Source organism: Macaca nemestrina, chromosome 12 (assembly GCF_043159975.1).
Source record: "Macaca nemestrina isolate mMacNem1 chromosome 12, mMacNem.hap1, whole genome shotgun sequence".
In the NCBI taxonomy this organism is placed as follows: Eukaryota; Metazoa; Chordata; class Mammalia; order Primates; family Cercopithecidae; genus Macaca; species Macaca nemestrina.
Window position 1 is genome coordinate 116,559,147 of NC_092136.1, and position 13,932 is coordinate 116,573,078.

The window sequence follows — 13,932 nt, forward strand, 5'->3', positions numbered from 1 at the left end:
ACAAAGCCCCTCTTTCCCCTTTACCCTACTCTTCATCCGATTTTCTCCAAATGACTCCCTAGCCTGAATTGCAAAATCAGTAAGACATTTCACAAACCCCCATGCCCTCACCCCGCACAATCCCCAGAGACAAGGAAGAGAAGCCAGAGCAGTGGGCTCCAGGGTAGTGGGATTCCTGGATCCCTTTCTCCTAGGCTGGTGCCTGGTTGATCCAAGGCTCCTCAGAAACCCCCTTTTCTCTGCCCACCTGGGTTGGGAGTCCCTGAGTGCAGAGGTATAGGGACCACTGTGGTTTTTTGGGGTGTGGAAGTGAGGTCATAGCAAGGAATTTCTATATGTCTGTCATTCAGAGAAGTTAATGCAAATTCGCTGCAAAGTAATAAACAAATGTACACTATTTACATCAGAAGTCAGCAGTTGTGGCATTTGGGGGACCAGGACAGCAGCAACAGTCCACACTCCACATGGCCTCATGAGGTAGTGAGAAGAGTGAGCCCCAGGCTGGCGCAGATGGGTTTTTCTGCACTGCTGCCCACCCCTGATTCCCCAGTCCTGAGTAACTCCAGGCGAAGCAGTGGCCAGATGCGTGGGAGACAGCGGAAGTCACACCCTGCACTCAGGCAGCTTGCAGTCTGGTTGATGGCCTTTAGGCCTCAGTCCCATGCCTCCTCCCACCATGACCCCCCAGCCTAATGCCAAGATTCTCCCCAGGCTGGGGCCAAACTGGGATTTTATCCCCCCTTTCCCCATGTAGGAGGGGATTATTGTGAAAAGGAAAAATAAGGATCACAGAATCCTTGGGAAGATTTCAAAGATGCCATACCTATTTTTGCATATCACTAATAAAATAGCTGCTGAGTTCTAGAAGTTTACACTTGCCCAGTTCTCACCTGCAATGAAACCTCAACCTAGCATTCAGTTTAATTCAACAAATTAAATGTATTGAGTGTCTCGTACAGGCCGCGCTTTGTGCCGGATGCTGAAGACTGTGGTCTCTGCCTTGAATAAGCCCTAAGTCTGGCAGGGGGAGAAAAACACATCAAAAACACTGTAATTTGAAGAGACTCACATTAGAGTCAGATAGGTACAAGTACTATAGGAGCAAGCCTGAAGAGGAAGCATTTGATCCTGCCACTCTTCCAGTAGCAAGGGAGCCAGGGAGAACTCCACAAAGGAAGTGACATTTGAGCTGGGCCCTTAAGGGTGAGTAAGGATTTGCTAGGGAGAGGAAGACCAGGGCAGAAGCAGGAGCTTGGAAAAAAGCACAGAGGCCTCAAAGAGTGGTGCAAAATCCAAAGGCTGTAGGGAAGAGGTCGATGAACCAAGGGCCTTGAGGCAGAGGATACTGGACACATCCTCTAGAGAGGGCTTCATCCTGAATCTGCTTCCCACACTACGAAGCAGTGGACGTTCCTGTTCTCAGGATCCCTGTCAATACTGGGATCATCATGCTTCCCCACCCTGTTTCCATGAAAGCAGCAGGCTCCTACGGCTGGGCCTGGGTTGGCTCGCAGAGCCCCTCCAGGAATATCTGACAGGAGGGTTCATGTGCTAATTAAGCATGCATCTGATATTGCAAACATGACAATCAATTAGCATAGCTGATTAGATGATTAGACACCTCCACGAATGAGCTGTGTGGGGGCTCCTGCATGCCCTGAACCCACTCTAGCCTACTCTCACTCAGAGCAATCGCCCCAGACTCACTCATTCATTTGAAGAAAGAGCAGAGGCTTTGGTAGAGCTGTGGTCTTTAGCCTCAGTTTCCTTACCTACAAAATGGAAATATTAGCATTAACCTTGTTGGGTCATTGTGAGATTAATATATGGAGAGTACCTGTTTTTAGTGCCTAAGTTAGTACTCAATAAATGATAGCTATTAGTTCTGGGGTGTAATGCCTTGGGTTAGGAGCTAGAGATTTGAAAATGAATAAGAAACAGTTTTTGGCCATAGGAACTCCCAACGCACAAAACAGTATGATAAATACTGTCCTCAAAGTGCCATGAAAACTCAGAAAATGGCTGAATTGGTAAGCAGATCCTGCCCTGGGAGCAGTAGCAAGAGTTTGAATTCTGCGTTCCTAAGTATAACTGGGCAGACAGGGCCCTCCTGGCCCCTGCCACAAAGCCTGGGGGTCTCCTAGCACCTCAGATGAGTGCTTGAATAGTAGCTTTGTCTTTGCAACAACTTTTTTTTTTTTTTGAGACAGAGTCTCACTCCATCACCCTGGCTGCAGTGGCTCAATCACAGCTCACTGCAGCCTCAACCTCCCAGACTCAAGTGATCCTTCCACCTCAAGTCTGTCACGTAGCTGGGACGACAGGTGGGTGCCACCACGCCCAGCTAACTTTTAACTTACTGTAGAGACAAGGTCTCACTATGTTGCCCAGGCTGGTCTCAAACTCCCGGGCTCAAGCAGTCTACCCACCTCAGCCTCCCAAAGCACCAGGATTACAGGCATGCGCCACTGCCCCCAGCCCACATTTTCTCTTTAATTCATATCAAAAGACTTTTCAAATTGACTCAGAAGCTAAGTCCTCTCCAGCATGAGGCCATGTTGGCCGGGCTCATCTGAGCCTCAGGAGTGTAACTGGGCCCAAGTAACCCCCATTCCGGCCTCCTCCTCTCCTGCACCAAGACAAACTAGGACAAGGCTTAGCATCCTACCACTTTCATGCTGAGAAAGCATAGAAGAACAAGAAAGTAGGATTTCTAGAGGCTAACGGTAACTATACTGATTCCAAAACACCAACTGCACAAATAAAGACATGGGTGCAACATGGCTCCATCTCCTTTCTCACAATAAGTGTAAAGGAGACACAGGAGCTTCTGAAAATAGTGCAGTGGGAATCCATGGTGTGATGTGGTCATATGAAAGCTAATCTAGGCCGGGCAGGGTGGCTCACACCTGTAATCCCAGCACTCTGGGAGGCCGAGGCAGGCAGGTGGATCACCTCAGGTCAGAAGTTTGAGACCAGTCTGGCCAACATGGTGAAACCCCATCTCTACTAAAAAATACAAAAATTAGCCAGGCATGGTGGTGGGTGCCTGTAATCCCAGCTACTCGGGAGGCTGAGCCAAGAGAATGGCTTGAACCTGGGAGGCAGAGGTTGCAGTGAGCTGAGATTATGCCACTGCACTCCAGCCTGGGCAAAAAGAATGAGACTCCATCTCAAAAAAAAAAAAAAAAAAAAAAAGCTAATCCAATCTTAAATACACTGATTAAAATAGGATATCTAGGCTTTTTTCAGACATCTCTCTCTCTTTTGCAAGGAGCTGCTCTCCTCTCTGCTTTCTTCTATTAAACTTTCCACTCCTTAACCCACTAAAAAAATTAATTAATAAAATAAAATAGAATATCTAGCTGAGTGTGGTGGCTCATGCCTGTAATCCCAACATTTTGGGAGTCTGAGGCAAGAGGATCACTTGAGCCCAGGAGTTGGAGACCAGCCTGGGCAACATACCGATACCCCATCTCTACAAAATATTTAAAATTTAGCCAGGTATGGTGGTGCACACCTATGGTCTCAGCTACTCAGGAGGCTGAGGCAAGAAGGATCCCTTGAGCCCAGGAGTTTGAGGTTACACTATACATATATACACATACACGCATAATGTCTACACTGAGGGAAGTGATACCGATTGTACTGTGATCAGCACACTTTGAACATTATGGCCCAGCTCACTCCAACTGGAATGAGTTCAGAGAAGTCAGTGTCAGACTCAAAATCATGCATTAAAAAGGATGGTTGAAGAAACTGGGGGGGAAAAAAAGTCAAATGGGCCCAACAGCTTTCTTCTAATGGCAATATTATGGCTCTCCTAGGGTCCTGCATCCTTTTCTCCTCCTGCCTCTCCCTCTGGTGTCAGCCTCTGGCACAGGTTGTCACACTTGGTTCTGCTGTTGAAGTGAGGGTAGAGGAGAGGGACGAGGCCCTCCAGGAGAAGTATCCATGAACGCCATTAAATCTTCTGTGTGTGCTCATATGTCTATCACAGCACTGTTCACAATAGCAAAAATATAGAATCAACCTCAATCTAAGTGGCCATCAATGGATGATTGGATAAAGAAACTGTAGTATATATACACAATGGAATACTACTCGGTCATAAAAAAAAGAATGAAATCATGGTCTTTTGCAGCAACATGGATGGAACTGGAAGCCATTATCTTAAGTGAAACAAAATCAGACACAGAAAGACATATATTGCATGTCCTCTCTTGTAAGTGGGGGCTAAATAATGTGTACACACTGGGCACGGTGGCTCACGCCTGTAATCCCAGCACTTTGGGAGGCTGAGGCGGGTGGATCACCTGAGGTCAGGAGTTCAAGACCAGATTGGCCAACAAGGCAAAACCCTGTCTCTACTAAAAGTACAAAGAAGAAAAAAAATTACGTAGGCATGGTGATGTTTGCCTGTAATCCCAGCTACTCGGGAGGCTGAGGCAAGAGAATTGTTTGAACCCAGGAGGCAGAGGGTGCAGTGAGCCGAGATTGCACGATTGCACTCCAGCCTGGGTGACTAAGTGGGACTCCGTCTCAAAAATAATAATAATGTAGGCCGGGCGTGGCGGCTCATGCCTGTAATCCCAGCACTTTGGGAGGCCGAGATGGGCAGATCACGATGTCAGGAGAAAGAGACCCTCCTGGCTAACACGGTGAAACCCCATCTCTACTAAAAATACAAAAACTTAGCCAGGCGTGGTGGCGGGCGCCTGTAGTTCCAGCTACTTGGCTACTTGAAAGGCTGAGGCAGGAGAATGGTGTGAACCCGGGAGGCGGAGCTTGCAGTAAGCCGAGATCGCGCCACTGCACTCCAGCCTAGGTGACACAACGAGACTCCGTCTCAATAATAATAATAATAATAATAATAATAATAATAATAATGTGTAGACATGGACATAAGAGCATGGAATGATAGACAATGGAGACTTGGAAGGGTGAGAGGGAGGGAGGGGGGTGAATGATGAGAAATTACTTAATTAGCGTTATGTACATTATTCAGGTGATGGATACACTAAAAGCCCTGAATTCACCAGGACACAAGCTGTGCATGGAACAAAATTGCCCCTGTATTCCATACATTTATACAAATAAGAATACAATAATTTCAAAAATAAAACTGTGTGTATGGGCCGGGTGCGGTGGCTCAAGCCTGTAATCCCAGCACTTTGGGAGGCCGAGGCAGGTGGATCACGAGGTCAGGAGATCGAGACTATCCTGGCTAACGTGGTGAAACCCCGTCTCTACTGAAAATACAAAAAACTAGCTGGGCGTGGTGGCGGGCGCCTGTAGTCTCAGCTACTTGGGAGGCTGAGGCCGGAGAATGGCGTGAACCCGGGAGGCGGAGCTTGCAGTGAGCCGAGATCACGCCACTGCACTCCAGCCTGGGAGACACAGCGAGACTCCATCTCAAAAAAAAAAAAAAAAAAACTGTGTGTATGAAGATAAATTTCCTACTATCTTATTATTTAAAAGATTGTCTGCTTCCTTTCCTGTATAAGTTTTAATGCAAGGCTCTCCTCCTATTAGCTTAATGCTGTGGCCCCAGGAAGGGAAACAGGTAGAGCACAGGGAGAAAAATTTATCCCAACGCATCTAAAATTGTGTCAGATAGAAAAGAGTTTGTCTTTTTTTTTATAAGCCCCAAGTTGGATAATTCAGACAAATGGTGAAGCCATGGGAAAAGACAACTGGAAAAAAGCTAGAGTTGCTCAGGAATGGAATCCATATGTCCCAGGAGGGGAGACAGAGAAGAAAGTATTCAAATGTGAGTGGAACGGCACGTCACATAAATGTGTTTTGCCAGGGGATCCTGGCACTGGGGTGAGTGTGAGGATTAGCTCTTGTCGAAGGCACTTTCCAACTTTGATTCTAGGATTAATCGAATAAACACTGCATTTCCATGGTACTAGAGGGGAACAGCAGTTGAGCTAGTGAACTGATGGAAATACTTTCACACTAATTGGTATGGGGAAGGTGGAATAACTAGAAGCCCTTTAAGGTATCTTCCAACTCTGAGATTCTTATTTTGTGATTCCAGGTTCTGAAAGGGAGCCACTGTAGAGCTACTGGCAGATCTACACAACTGACAAGATGTAGCTCACCCCTCTGTCTCAGGTTTCAGGACAACACCTGCTGTGTGCACGTGGGTGGGGGGTGAGTGTGGGAAGCAGAGATGAGGGCCAGAGATTGGGCACGTGCACGCATGCACACACACACACACATGCACACACAGTGGAGATTCAGAGTTGGACCCTTCCCTTAACTGCTGGCCACAGTCATCCATTGCTGGGGACACAGCTGCCTCTACCTCCTCTCCCAAAGCCAGTGCAGGCTCGAGGCAACCTAAGACACCAAACCTCTGAACCAAAGTCCATTTGCCAAAGCATAGGTGCCCACTCAAAAGCTGGGGGACAGAAGACGGGGCTGAGCACAGAAGCTACTCCCAGCATGACCAGGAGGCATCACTTAAAGTGGCACCTTCAGCCATCTCTGTGCGCTCTGAGACTGCGGATAAGAGTCCTCTACTCACCCACTACCTGGCATGCCCCTCTCACTCCCCTCCCTGTCCCAGAGCTCCTGCTCTCTGCTCCCCTCCCTCTAATCCAGGGTGGATAGGCAAAGAACACAGGGTGCTTCCTGCCCTCGCCCTGCTCAGACCTCAGTGGTTCAAACATAGCCCTCCCCACAGAGTTCTCACTATCTGCTCCCCATTACCACCACAGCCTCTCCGCATCACCCACAGGTAACATGGCCCTTGGCAGCCTGCTTTCTCCATCCCACAGGACTCCCACATACCTCACCCCACTCTGCCTCCTCTACTTTATACTGGCCAAAAATGGGACTTTCTTAACAGCCAAAAAGCTGCCCATCCTCTCCCAGTATCCCACCCTTGAACTTTGAAGGCTGAGTCAAGAGTTTTACTTCTGTCAAAATGCAGCCAGTGCAGAGGGCCAAACTTCTTCCCTCCCACTGAGGAACTGGAGGGGCTTCCTCAAGGTCTTATGGATATAGCCTTGCAGCTTTGGAAGCAGAGAGAGAACAAAACCCCTGACTCAATTATCTTCCTTTTTTGCTCCTAAAGACTATTCTTTTTCCTGCCCCTTAGGAGACATAGACACCGTGGCAACCGCACTAAGCCCAGGGGTAATGTGTTTTCCTACATGGAGTTCCACCCACCTATGCAGGAGTCCACCATTGACCATCTTCACTGTAAGCCACCCTGCCCCCAACCAGCACTATGCTCAAAGCCAAAAGAAACCACCAAACATGAAATGCTGGTGAAAACTGCTTTTGAAATTCCACATGCCCTTAAATGTTAAATGCAGAGAAGTCCCCACCCCTCCCCACCCCCACCACTAGTTCTTATGTACCTAGTTTCAAATTAATTCAAACTAGGTCTTGTCTGGACACCACCACCAGCACCCACCTCTTCCCTGACAGGGGGCAATGGGATACCATGAGAAGGCTACCATGAGATAGGCAAGAATCCCTGGAACAAGTCAATCACTTCTCCCCCGCTTCTAGACACCCCCTCTCCAGGGGACAGAAGATCCCCACCTGTTTGACTACTCTTCTTCAAATAGTACATCTCTCAGTCCCACCCAGCAAGAGACACTGGCTTTCCAAACCCAGCCAGAGAACAGTAACCCTGGTGTTCAGGTAAGGCCAGGAATGAGATGAGAGAGGGGTCAACAGAGACTGGGACATGTGCCACTGAGGCAGCAGACATGCTTTTTAAGTATCTATTTTAAGAGAAGATATTATTTATTAAGCACCTACTACATGCCAGACACTATGCTAGATAACTTTATTTCAGATCCTCTCAAGAACCAGAAAGGGATGCATTATCCTGATTTTACAAATAAGGAAATTGTGTGGCCAGGTGTGGTGGCTCACACCTGTAATCCCAGCACTTTGGGAGGCCGAGGCAGGTGGATCACCTGAGGTCAGGAGTTCGAGACCAGCCTGGCCAACATAGTGAAACCCCGTCTCTACTAAAAATACAAAAATTAGCCGGGCGTGGTGGCAGGAGCCTGTAATCCCAGCTACTTGGGAGGCTGAGGCAGGAAATCACTTGACCCAGGAGGCAGAGGTTGCAATGAGCCGAGATTGTGCCACTACATTCCAGCCTGAGGGACAACAGCGAGACTTTGTATCAAAAACAAAAAACAAAAATAAAACCAAATAAGGCAACTGTGGCTCAGAGAAGTTAAGTAACTTGATAGTTACTTTTTGATGACCTCTCACTCTAGGAGACTGATCACCACTGACTTCCCCTACTAAGCCCCATTAATGAAGGGAAGGTCAGAAGGATCCCCCACCCCCGCTTGACCCCCAACAAACTGAACTTCCCACTAGGGGAAGCGGCAGAAGCTAGTTGCTTTTCAGCAGTTGGAAGCCCAGGAGGAAACAGCCCCAGGAGATGTTAAATACCACCTGAAGCCCCTTCGCATGGCTCCATCCTGCAGCATTAATTTTTCCCCATGCAGCAAACATATCCAGCGTGTGCAGAAGGAAACTGCCCCTGGCTGGCAGCCCACTACTTACCTGCATGAAGACCTGAGCCGGCCAAAGCAGGAGACAGCCATCCTGGGTGGCAATAGTACTGTCAAGTTTGACGGGGACACAGTGACCAGGGTAAAGTGCCCAAGCTCTCTGTCAACAAGTAATCAGCATGAAGGTCCTAACTATTACTTCAGGGTATATGGGGGAGAACAAGGAAGAGTTTATCCTGCTGGGATATCCCAACCCCGCTTTTCTTGGGAGACCCAGATATACGGCTTTCCCTAACCTGCAACCATTCACAGACTGATCTCTCCCTGACAACAGAGGTAATGTAAGTACACACTAGACATATATGTTTGACACACAGTAAGTACTTAATGAAACAGAGCAATTAAAATGATAATTTTTTTCCCCCAACAGGCATTCCTCTCTTCTCAGAGGTCTTGTCTACCTCCTCCCAAGCCTCTGGTAAAAAGAGTCAAGGGACCGGGCATGGCAGCTCACGCCTGTAATCCCAACACTTTGGGAGGTGAGGTGGGCAGATCACCTGAGATCAGGAGTTCGAGACCAGCCTGGTCAACATGGTGAAACCTGGTCTCTACTAAAAATACAAAAATTAGCTGGCTGTGTGGCACACACCTGTAATCCCAGCTACTCAGGAGGCTGAGGCAGAATTGTTTGAACCCAGGAGGCAGAGGTTGCAGTGAGCTGACATCATGCCACTGTACTCCAGCCTGGGTGACAGAATGAAACTCTGTCCAAATTAAAAAAAAGAAAACACACACACACACACACACACACACACACAAAAGCGTCAAGGGCGAGTGCCCCTCTATCACACTTGGGATCTTCAAAGCCAACTTCCAAACTGAAACTACTAGCAACCAATTCTTCCAGGACTGGGGAACTCAGCCTCAAGTATGCTATGGACCTCCTTGCAGAGGCTATGAGAAGCCCTTACGAACTGCTCTGGGCAGGAAACAGTCCCTTGGACTGCCCCCTCACCTCTTACCTTGCTACTGGGGTAAAGATAGGTGGGGGTGACAACTGCAGGGAGAGGAATCTGTTGTTTAAATTCTGACTCTTTCCCAACTCAGAGCGATTTTGAGCATGTTAACCTCTCTGCACAAATGCTTCCTCTCCTATTAAAAGGAAAATAAAGAAAACAGGCCCTGTTTACTAAGCACTAGAGATTGCATTTTTACGCGTGACAGGATAAAGTTACACACCTTGTAATTCCTTAGCTGACAGAGGGCGCTGGATGTGATATGCAGAGAGGGAAAGACTGACTCCTTTTTCAGCGGACTGCTCTCTGTCCCCTCCCAAGGGGGTGGGCTCACAGGTACCGCCTGAGTATCAACGTACCACCAAGATCGCCCACATGCCCTTGTTTTCTGAAAGGGTGAAGCTGTGAAAGGCCAAGATCAACACCATGAAGTCTGAATCATCCAGGTACAAAGGAGAGACTGAGTCATTCCAGTCAATTACTACTATTATATTCTATCTGAGCCAGAGTGTCTGCTCAGTGGTTCTTCTTTTTTGTTTTTACATTTTTTTGATTTTATTTATTTCACTGAGATGGGGTCTCATTGTCCAGGCTGGTCCTGAACTGCTGTGCTTAAGTGATCCTCCCACCTTGACCTCTTGAGTAGCTGGAATTACAGGAATGCACTACCATTCCTGGCCTGTTTTAATATTTTTGAATTCAGATATAATTATCATACCATAAAGTTCACCCTATTAAAGTGTACAATCCAGAGGTTTTTCACATTGCTCATGGCTTCTTAAGTCTAAACTTGAAAGTGGAAGAGGCGTAAGAAAGGAGAGCAAAGGGGTCTGATTTGATTAAAAGGAAAAAAAAAAATCTTCCACGTAGAGAAAGGTTTCCAAAGCCCAAGTAAGGGAGATTCTGATCAAAACCTAAATACTAGGTCTCTCTCTTGAAAATCTTTTCCGTATTGGAAACAGGATTATGTTCTAGATCTAAGGCCTATTATTATGAAGTGTGTATAGACACAGGGCCCTGTTTTCACCAGTCTAGAAAAGGCATATCACACTGCCCTCTAGTAGACAGCCTAGGAAATGACAGTCATTTAGGGTCTGGACAGGCTTGGGATCTCTGCCCTACAAGATGTGCTGTGTTCTCACACTTAAAGGCAGAGAAATTGGAGGGAGTGGAGTTTTTAAATGTTCACTAATGCCTTCTAAATAAACACAGAGCTCACCTGAAATAGAATCTAACTGCTTTCCCTACACCTCAATCTCTGCTTAAAAATAAATAATACATTCCTGCACGTGCCGGTAATCCCAGCTACTCGGAAGACTGAGGCAGAATTGCGTGAACCCGGGAGGCGGAGGTTGCACTGAGCCGAGATCGTGCCACTGCACTCCAGCCTGAGCGACAGGGCGAGACTCCACCTCAAAAATAAATAAATAAATAAATAATATATTCCTTTGTTAAGGGAAAAAAAGTGATTTAAGATTTCTAAAGCCTCTGAGCCTCTTAGAGTGAGGTGTTCCTAAGAAACAGTGTGGGGGTTCCACAAAAATGAAGTTAAAACCCGAACCCATATGGAAACAAAACCTAGCTGTGCAGAAGGGGTGTGACAATGAGCTAGGAGTTGAATGCCTCATCTGCCACCTTGGGAAGGTGACAGTAGGATCACGGCCCACAAGTTTGAGGCTGCAATGAGCATGCCATAGCACTCCAGCCTGGGCAACATAGCAAGACCTGAGCTGTAAAAATAAAGTACTTCCATCTCATAAACGCTGACTCTCGACACAATTCCAGTTTACCCTTTATCTCCCTACCTAAGCCCTTCTCAGACAATCACTGGCCAGAGTCAGGGAAGAGACATCCCTAACTTGGTAGTGACCCCAGCTGATACTCCCTTCGGAATTTTCAGGTCTCAAAACTATTTAAAAATCCATGTATGTCTCAAATGGCTGGGGGATGGACAGCCTTTCTTTAGGAGTCTCAGAAGTATATAATGTGGCAAAGATAATATGTTATGAGTCCAACAACATCCATCTATCTCTTCTTCCTAATGCGTATTATATTCCTGGGGCTCCTTTGCATTAAGAGGGAGCCTTGTAACTAGGTTCTTACCAACAGAATATGAATAGAAGTGTGTGCTGCTTCTAGAGCTGGCCCATACATCTGCCAAGCAATCCTTCAAGTTCTGCTCAACTCACTAAAATGGTAATGCCCAACGCAACCTTGGAAGCCATAGTGAAGTTGGCATCAGCCTCATCCCTAAACATCTTCATGGAGTATCCCACTCCTACTTTCTCAACCTGAAACGACCTGGATGTTACATGAGTGAGCAGGGGGGAAAAACATGTCTATCTGGAGTCTGCTTTAGCAGTTTAGTCTACCCTAACTAATATGGGTACTAAATGTCAATTCCATGAAAGCAGACCTTGCTTCTGGAGCTGCACTCAGGGCTTCTGCACTCAGGTGCACAGAACTGAGTTATCACAGGCCTGAGTTCATGACACACGATCACTTTCATCCATGCAAAGCCCTCTTCGCTTCCCTTTCCCTGCTTCATTCTCCATTCTAGTCTCATTCTGTTCCCTCCCACAGACCTATTCTACTGATTAAGGTATATATCCTCCTTATAAAATAATATCACTTCATGTGTTTAATTTACATAGCTGATTTTTGCTTTAAATTTCATTGTTCCTCATTTTTTTTTTCACTTGAAGTCTATCATTTCACTAAATTCCTAACAGCTTGCATTTGACTTAAAAAAAAATACTCCATTATATGTATATACCACATTTTACTTATCAATTTCCTTAGTGATGGACATCTAAGTTTTTTCCAAATTCTTGCCACCCAAACTATACATAGAAAAACATCCTTGTATCTACTCCTCAAGGATTTATGCAAATTTCTCTGAAGGATATAGCCAGGAGTGGAACTACTTTGAAGTATGTACATATTTAAAGTATTAGTTATCTGTTGCTGTGTAACAATTGTTATGCTTATAACTGTACCTGCTGTTGCTTACCCACCCTAAATGCAAATTTCCTTCCCTAAATGCTTGAGCAGCTTAAAACAATAACAACTCACAGAATGAGGAAAGTATTTGCATATCTAGTAAAGGACTTATAACCAAGATATATATAAAGAACCCTTTACATAAGAGAGTGCCTGTGTATGTGTATATATAACCAATAACCCAAATGAAAAACGGGCAAAGGGTTTGAATAAAGATTTCTCCAAAAGATATATAAAGATGCTCAACATCACCAGCCACCAGGAAAGTGCAAATCAAAACCATAATGAGATATACCACCTCCCACCCACTAGGATGGCTATAATCAAAAAGACAAATAATAAGTGTTGGCAAGCATGTGGAGAACTTGGAACGCCCATACATTTCTTTGGAATAAGTTTGGCAGTGCCTCAAAAAGTTAAAGATGGAGTTACATATGACCCAGCAATTTCACTCTCCTAGGAATAGAAAAAGGAAAATATACATCCATACAAAAACTTATACATGAATTTTCACAGCAGCATTATTCATAATACCCAAAAAGTGGAAACAACTTGAATGTTCATCAAATGACACATAAATAAAATGTGGTATATCCGTGCAAGGGAGTATTATTCAGCCTTAAAAAGGCATGAAGTGCTGATATATATTACAACATGGATGAACCTTGAAAACATTATGCTAAGCACAAAAAGCCAGACACAAAAGGCCAAATATTATATGAGAGTCCCATTCATATCTTACTATGAAAGTCCAGAACGGGCAAACTATACAGGCAGAAAGTAGATTAGTGTTTGCCTAAGGCTGGAAAAGTTAGGGGAAAGTGGGGAGTGACTGCTAATGGGTACAAGGTTTCTTGTACTCATAAGATGATAAAAATGTTTTAAAATTGTGGTGATGGTTGCACAACTCTGTGATATATTACAAGCCACTGACTGAATAATACACCTTAAGTGGATGAATTGTGTAGTATATAAGTTGTATTTCAATAAAGCTGTTTTTAAAAAATACTAAACATGGCTGGGCGCAGTGGCTCATGCCTATAATCCCAGCACTCTGGGAGGCTGAGGTGGGCGGATCACAAGGTCAGGAGTTCAAGACCAGCCTGGCCAACATAGTGACACCCCACCTCTACTAAAAACACAAAAATTAGCCGGGCATAGTGGTGCACACCTGTAGTCCCAGCTACTCAGGAGGCTAAGGCAGGAGAATTACTTGAACCCGGGAGGCAGAGGCTGTGGTGAGCCAAGATCATGCCACTGAACTCCAGCCTGGGCAACAGAGTGAGACTCCATCTCAAATAAATAAATAAATAAATAAATAACTACTAAACATTTATTATCTCAGAGTTTCTTTGGCTCAAGAATCTGGAGCTGGGTGTTCTGGGTCAGGATCTCTTACGAGGTCGATC